This window comes from Neophocaena asiaeorientalis, unplaced genomic scaffold (assembly GCF_003031525.2).
Source record: "Neophocaena asiaeorientalis asiaeorientalis breed wild unplaced genomic scaffold, Neophocaena_asiaeorientalis_V1.1 scaffold70, whole genome shotgun sequence".
Taxonomy (NCBI): domain Eukaryota; kingdom Metazoa; phylum Chordata; class Mammalia; order Artiodactyla; family Phocoenidae; genus Neophocaena; species Neophocaena asiaeorientalis.
Window position 1 is genome coordinate 7,106,693 of NW_020175410.1, and position 8,423 is coordinate 7,115,115.

An 8,423-nucleotide genomic window follows, 5' to 3' on the forward strand; every position below is an offset into this window, starting at 1 on the left:
TATATATATATATATATTCTTTCTTTTTCTCCCTTTTCTTCTGAGCCGTGTGGCTGACAGGGTCTTGGTGCTCCGGCCAGGTGTCAGGCCTGTGCCTCTGAGATGGAAGAGCCAGGTTCAGGACACTGGTTCACCAGACACCATAGCATCAAATGGTGAAAGCTCTCCCAGAGATCTCCATCTCAATGCTAAGACCAAGCTCCACTCAATGACCAGCAAACTACAATGCTGGACACCCTATGCAAACAACTAGCAAGACAGGAACACAACCCCACCCATTAGCAGAGAGGATGCCTAAAATCATAATAGGGTCACAGACACCCCAAAACACATGGTCCTGCCCACCAGAAAGATAAGATCCAGCCTCATCCACCAGAACACAGGCACCAGTCCCCTCCATGCAGAAGCCTACACATCCCACTGAACCAACCTTAGCCACTGGGGATAGACACCAAAAACAACAGGAACTACGAACCTGCAGCCTGCAAAAAGGAGACTCTAAACACAGTAAATTAAGCAAATGAGAAGACAGAGAAATACACAGCAGATGAAAGAGTGAGTTAAAAACCGACAAGACAAAACAAATGAAGAGGAAATACGCAGTCTACCTGAAAAAGAATTCATAGTAATGATAGTAAAGATGATCCAAAATCTAGGATATAGAATGGAGAAAATACAAGAAACATTTATCAAGGAATTAGAAGAACTAAAGAGCAAACAAGCAATGAAGAACAACACACTAAATGAAGTTAAAAATTCTCTAGAAGGAATCAACAAAATAACTGAGGCAGAAAAACAGATAAGTGACCAGGAAGATAAAAGAGTGGAAATAACTACTGCAGAGCAGAATAAAGAAAAAAGAATGAAAAGAACTGACTACAGTCTCAAAGACATCTGGGACAACATTAAACACACCAACATTTGTATTATAGGGGTCCCAGAACAAGAAGAGAAAAACAAAAGTGGCTGAGAAAATATTTGAAGAGATTATAATTGAAAACTTCTCTAATATGGAAAGGAAGAGTCAATCAAGCCCAGGAAGCACAAAGCGTCCCATACAGGATAAATCCAAGGAGAAAACACACCAAGACACATATTAATCAAACTATCAAAAATTAAATACAAAGAAAAAATAGTAAAAGCAGCAAGGGAGAAACAAAAACTAACATGCAAGGGAATCCCCATAAGGTTAACAGCTGAACTTTCAACAGAAAGTGTGCAAGCCAGAAGGGAGTGGTAGGACATATTTAAAGTGATGAAATGGAAAAACTTACAACGAACACTATCCTACCCAGCAAGGGTCTCATTCAGATTCGACAGAGAAATTAAAACCTTTACAGACAAGCAAAAGCTAAGACAATTCAGCACTACCAAACCAGCTTTACAACAAATTCTAAAGGGACTTCTCTAGGCAGGAAACACAAGAGAAGGAAAAGACCTACAATAACACACCCAAAACAATTAAGAAAATGCTAATAGGAACATACATATCAATAACTATATAAAATGAAAATGGATTAAACACTCCAACCAAATGACACAGACTGGCTCAATGGATACAAAAACAAGACCCATATATATGCTATCTACAAGAGACCCACTTCAGACCTAGGGAAACATACAGATGGAAAGTGAGGGGATGGAAAAAGATATTCTATGCAAATGGAAATCAAAAGAAAGCTGGAGTAGCAATTCTCATAGCAGACAAAATAGACTTTAAAATAAAGACCATTACAAGAGACAAGGACACTACATAATGATCAAGGATTCAATCCAAGAAGATATAACAATTGTAAATATTTATGCACCCAAAATAGGAGCACCTCAATACATAAAGCAAATGCTAACAGCCATAAACAGGGAATCGACAGTAATACAATCATAGTAGGGGACTTTAACACCCCACTTTCACCAATGGACAGATCATCCTAAATAAAAAGAAATAAGGAAGCACAAGCTTTAAATGATACATTTAAAAAGATGGACTTAATTGATATTTATAAGACATTCTATCCAAAAACAACAGAACACACTTTCTTCTCAAGCGCTCATGGAACACTCTCCAGGATAGATCATACCTTGGGTCACAAATCAAGCCTTGGTAAATGTAAGAAAGTTGAAATTGTATCAAGTATTTTTCCAACCACAACGCTATGAGACTGGATATCAATTACAGGAAAAAATCTGTGAAGAATACAAACACATGGAGACTAAACAATACGCTACTAAATAACCAAGAGATCACTGAGGAAATCAAAAAATACCTAGAAACAAATGACTATGAAAACACTACGACCCAAAACCTATGGGTTGCAGCAAAAGCAGATCTAAGAGGGAAGTTTATAGCAATACAATCCTACTTCATGAAAAAACAAACACCTCAAATAAACAACCTAAACTTACACCTAAAGCTATTAGAGAAAGGAGAATTTAAAAAACCCAAAGTTAGCAGAAGGAAAGAAATCATAAAGATCAGATCAGAAATAATGAAAGGAAGTGAAAGAAATGATAGCAAAGACCAATAAAACTAAAAGCTGGTTCTTTCAGAAGACAAACAAAATTGATAAACCATTAGCCAGACACATCAAGAAAAAAAGAGAGAAGACTCAAATCAATAGAATTAGAAATGAAAAAGGAGAAGTAACAAACGACACTGAAGAAATACAAAGGATCATGAGAGATTACTACAAGCAACTATATGCCAATAAAACAGACAACCTGGAAGAAATGGAAAAATTCTTACAAAAGCAAAACATTCCAAGAGGGAAACAGGAAGAAATAGAAAATATAAACAGACCAATCAGAAGCACTGAAATTGAAACTGTGATTAAAAATCTTCCAACAAACAAAAGCCCAGGACCAGATGGCTTCACAGGCGAATTCTACCAAACATTTAGAGAATACCTAACATCTATTCTTCTCAAACTCTTCCAAAATATAGCAGAGGGAGGAACACTCGCAAACTCATTCTACAAGGCCACCATCACCCTGATACCAAAACCAGACAAAGATGTCACAAAGAAAGAAAACTACAGGACAATATCACTGATGAACACAGATGCAAAAATCCTCAACAAAATACTAGCAAACAGAATTCAACAGCACGTTAAAATGATCATATACCATGATCAAATGGGGTTTATCCCAGGAATGCAAGGATTCTTCAATATACGCAAATCAATCAATGTGATACACCATATTAACAAACTGAAGGATAAAAATCATATGATCATCTCAATAGATGCAAAAAAGCTTTCAACAAAATTCAACACCTGTTTATGATCAAAACCCTCCAGAAAGTAGGCATAGAGGGAACTTACCTCAACATAATAAAGGCCATATATGACAAACCCACAGCCAACATCATTCTCAATGGTGAAAAACTGAAACCATTTCCACTAAGATCAGGAACAAGACAAGGTTGATGCCCACTCTCACCACTATTATTCAACATAGTTTTGGAAGTTTTAGCAACAGCAATCAGAGAAGAAAAAGAAATAAAAGGAATCCAAATCAGAAAAGAAGAAGTAAAGCTGTCACTCTTTGCAGATGACATGATACTGTACATAGAGAGTCCTAAAGATGCTACCAGAAAACTACTAGAGCTAATCAATGAATTTGGTAAAGTAGCAGGATACAAAATTAGTGGACAGAAATCTCTTGCATTCCTATACTCTAAGGATGAAAAATCTGAAAGAGAAATTAAGGAAACTCTCCCATTTACCATTGCAACAAAAAGAATAAAATATCTAGGAATAAACCTACCTAAGGAGACAAAAGACCTGTATGCAGAAAACTATAAGGAACTGATGAAATAAATTAAAGATGATACAAACAGATGGAGAGATATACCATGTCCTAAGATTGGAACAATGAGCATTGTGAAAATGACTATACTACCCAAAGCAATCTACAGATTCAATGCAATCCCTATCGAACTACCAATGACATTTTTCACAGAACTAGAACAAAAAAATTCACAAATTGTATGGAAACACAAAAGACCCGAAAGCCAAAGCAATCTTGAGAAAGAAAAATGGAGCTGGAGGAAACAGGCTCCCTGACTTCAGACTATACTACAAAGCTACAGTAATCGAGACAGTATGGTACTGGCACAAGAACAGAAATACAGATCAATGGAATAGGATAGAAAGCCCAGAGATAAACCCACCCACATATGCTCTACTTATCTTTGAGAAAGAAGACAACACTACACAGTGGAGAAAAGACAGCCTCTTCAATAAGTGGTGCTAGAAAAACTGGACAGCTACATGTAAAAGAATGAAATTAGAACACTCCCTAACACCATATACAAAAATAAACTCAAAATGAATAAAAGACCTAAATGTAAGTCCAGACACTATAAAAGTCTTAGAGGAAAACTTAGGCAGAACACACTATGACATAAATCGCAGCAAGATCCTTTTTGACCCACCTCCTAGTGAAATGAAAATAAGAACAAAAATAAACAAATGGGACCTAATGAAACTTAAAAGCTTTTGCACAGCAAAGGAAACCATAAACAAGACGAAAAGACAACCCTCAGAATGGAAGAAAATATTTTCAAATGAAGCAATTGACAAAGGATTAATCTCCAAAATTTATGAGCCGCTACTGCAGCTCACTATCAAAAAACAAACAATCCAATCCAAAATTGTGCAGAAGACCTAAATATATAGTTCTCCAAGAAAGATATACAGATTGCCAGCAAACATGTGAAAGGATGCTCAACATCACTAATGATTAGAGATATGTAAATCAAAACTACAATGAGACGGCTTCCCTGGTGGCGCAGTGGTTGAGAGTCTGCCTGCCAATGCAGGGGACGTGGGGTTTGTGCCCCGGCCCAGGAAGATCCCACATGCCACGGAGCGGCTGGGCCCGTGAGCCATGGCCACTGAGCCTGTGCATCCGGAGCCTGTGCTCCGCAACGGGAGAGGCCACAACAGTGAGAGGCCCACCAAAAAACCAAAAAAGCCCCCAAAACCAAAAAAAGCTACAATGAGGTATCACCTCACACCAGTCAGAATGGCCATCATCAAAATATCTACAAACAATAAATGCTGGAGAGGGTGTGGAGAAAAGGGAACCCTCTTGCACCACTGCTGGGAATGTAAATTGATACAGCCACTATGGAGAACAGTATGAATGTTCCTTCAAAAACTAAAAATAGAACTACCATATGAGCCCATAATCCCACTACTGGGCATATACCCTGAGAAAACCATAATTCATAAAGAGTCATGCACCACAATGTTCACTGCAGTTCTATTTACAATAGCCAGGACATGGAAGCAACCTCAGTGTCCATCGACAGATGAATGGATACAGAAGATGTGGCACATATACACAATGGATTATTACTCATCCATAAAAAGAAACGGAACTTAGTTATTTGTAGTGAGATGGATGCACCTAGATACTGTCATACAGGGTGAAGTAAGTCAGAAAGAGAAAAATAAATACTGTATGCTAACACATATATATGGAATCTAAAAAAAAAAAAAAAGAAAATGGTTCTGCAGAACCTAGGGGCAGGTCTGGAACAAAGACACAGATGTAGAGAGGGGACTTGAGGACACAGGGAGGGGGAAGGTTAAGCTGGGATGAAGTTAGAGAGTGGAATGGACATATACACACTCCCAAATGTAAAACAGATAGTGGGAAGCAGCCGCATACTCTCTAGAGGGAGATCAGCTCGGCGCTTGTGTCCACCTGTAGGGATGGGATAGGGCGGGTAGGAGGGAGACACAAGAGGGATGAGATATAAGGATATATGTATATGTATAGCTGATTCACTTTCTTATACAGCAGAAACTAACACAGCATTGTAAAGCAATTATACTCCAATAAAGATGTTAAAAAAATATCAGGGTGCTATTGGAAAGGAAAAGTAGAATTTGGGTAGCCAAGATGGATAAATGTCCACTATATATGTCCTTTATTATCTGGCTCCTAATTTCCCAATTTCATTTTGCTCTCCTTTCTCCCTAAATCATTTACACATGGGTATTTTATTCTCTATAATCCAAAATATTCTTTCCCGTGTCAGGGTCTTTGCATGTGATGTTATCCCACCGGAAATGTTTTTCTCCCACAATGCTGCACTGATTGTCACTTAAGATTCTCAAGTGCCCAGCTCAAATAATCACTCTTCTGAGAGACATTCCCGGACCATTCCATCTAAAAGTGCTTTCCCCTTAGTGATGTCCTGCTCATTTACTTCACTGTCCCAACCAACATTTGTTATCTATTTAAATAGAATTTATTCTTAACCCTCTATAATATAAAGTCTGTGAGAATAGGGAACTTTCATACACTGATTGTGGCCTGGTAGAATATTCAAATATATTAGATAATCAGTGATTGTTTTTTGAATGACTGTATTTAAAATTTATTATTGGACTTCAATTTCCTGAAGTCCTTGGTCACAGTAGTTTGAAGAAGTATCTGAAGCCTACTACTCTCTGAAGCATAGTAGTCTAAAGACTTCTTATTTGATATCTTTTTACACAAATATGAATCAATCATTAAATTGTTGGGCCCATGCCTATCTCAAATACCACATCTTTATCTCCCTCTGCTCCTGACTGGCTACAATCTTGGAAACTCCAAGGTCTTGAATTCTCAGAGGACATCCACACTTCTCAAAGCCCCATTTTTTACTACACAAAAGATAAGAGGAAGGAGTGTTGATGGGGGAGGGGAAGAGACAGAGAGAGGGAAATGTCCATCAACACATTAAGTATTTTCCTAAACATTCAGCAGGCCTTTCCAAAAGAGGAATTCTGCATTCCAGTGTAAATTATGGGTAGCTTTTAAAATGCATGTAAAAATTCTTGTTAATTATTTTTGGCAGAAATTTTATACAAAATTATGCTAAGTTAAATAAGCCAGAGACAAAGAAAAAAACTTCAGGATCTCACTTATATGTAGAATCTAAAAGAGGCAATTACATAGAAGCAGAGAGTAGAATGGTAGCTCGTAGTGGTAGAGGAAGTAGAGGCAATGGGGAGGTGCTGGTCAAAGGGTACAAACTTGTGGTTATGTAGGATGAATAAGTCTAGAGATCTAATGGACAGCATGATGATTATACTTAATAATATTGTATTAATGCTGGAAATTTGCTAAGATAGTAGATTTAAGGTGCTCTCATTACACACCAAAAATGGTAATTTTATGAGGAGATGAGATGTCAATTAGCTTCACTATAAGTAATCATTTCACTATGTACATGTAGACCAAATTATCATGCTGCAGACCTTAAATATATAAAATTTTATTAAAAAGACTATACTTCTACTTCCTTTAGTCATTTTTAAATGTAAATTGAATAAACTTTTAAACTATAAAAGTAATTACACATTCATCTTAGAAAATTTTCAATATAGAAGAGAATAGAAGTTTCCTGTTACAGAACCACAGTTGGCAATTAAATGTTTGACATATTTAGACACATATTAGGTGATATTAAAAATTCTGTTTATAATCTGCTTTTTCTATCAAATAATACAAAGTGAACATTCTCCATGTTATTTGAAAACTCTGAAGTACTTATTTCATGATATACTCCCATCTATTTAACAACTTCCCTTTCAGTTGGGCATTTAGGTTGTTTCCAGGGTTTTGCAATAACAAACAGTGGTTCAGTGCACTTTGCACCTATGTTATTTTGTTTATATGAGTGGATCAAGAGGATCAATTCCTAGAAAAGGAATTAGTGTACTAAAAGCAAATTACTTTTAGTGGATACTGACAAATTTTTCTCCAGAGAAGGTGTCCCTAATTTTACACGTACTAGAAGTGTATGAAAGCAGTGGACCTCTTTCACGTACCAATACTCTGCATATCAAAACTTTTTATCTTGAACAACCTGACTAGTGAATAATTATAGTTTAATTTTTATTTCTCTATTGCAAATGAAACTGTACATATTTCCGAATACAAAAGCATAACATTAATGTCTTCAGAGTACATCAGCTTACCAATTACAACATTGCCTAATTTGCCAATTCCTTACTATTAGATTCTTAGGTTATTTCCAATTAAAGCTATACCCTTAAATTTTATCTGAAGCTCTTTTTATTGCCTCAGAATTATGTGTAGAAAACTTAACATGCACATATTTTTAGAGGTACGTAAAAGTGATGTTTTGAGTGATTTCAATTTTGTTGTTTCTACTATTTTGTAGCCTCCAAACATCAATGGTTAACAAATAAACTCAAAGTATCTTAACATAAATAACTGTGAACTGGAAATCTGGAGAGGCAGGCTAGTTTATCAGCTGTGCTCTATATCACTTTGCATTTCTGGACTTGGATGTGTCTTTTTTTCTCATGGTGCCTTAGTTGCCTCACCTGTAATGCATACACACACATTCACACATGTGCACACAATTTCCAGAATTTCATGAAAATCAGATC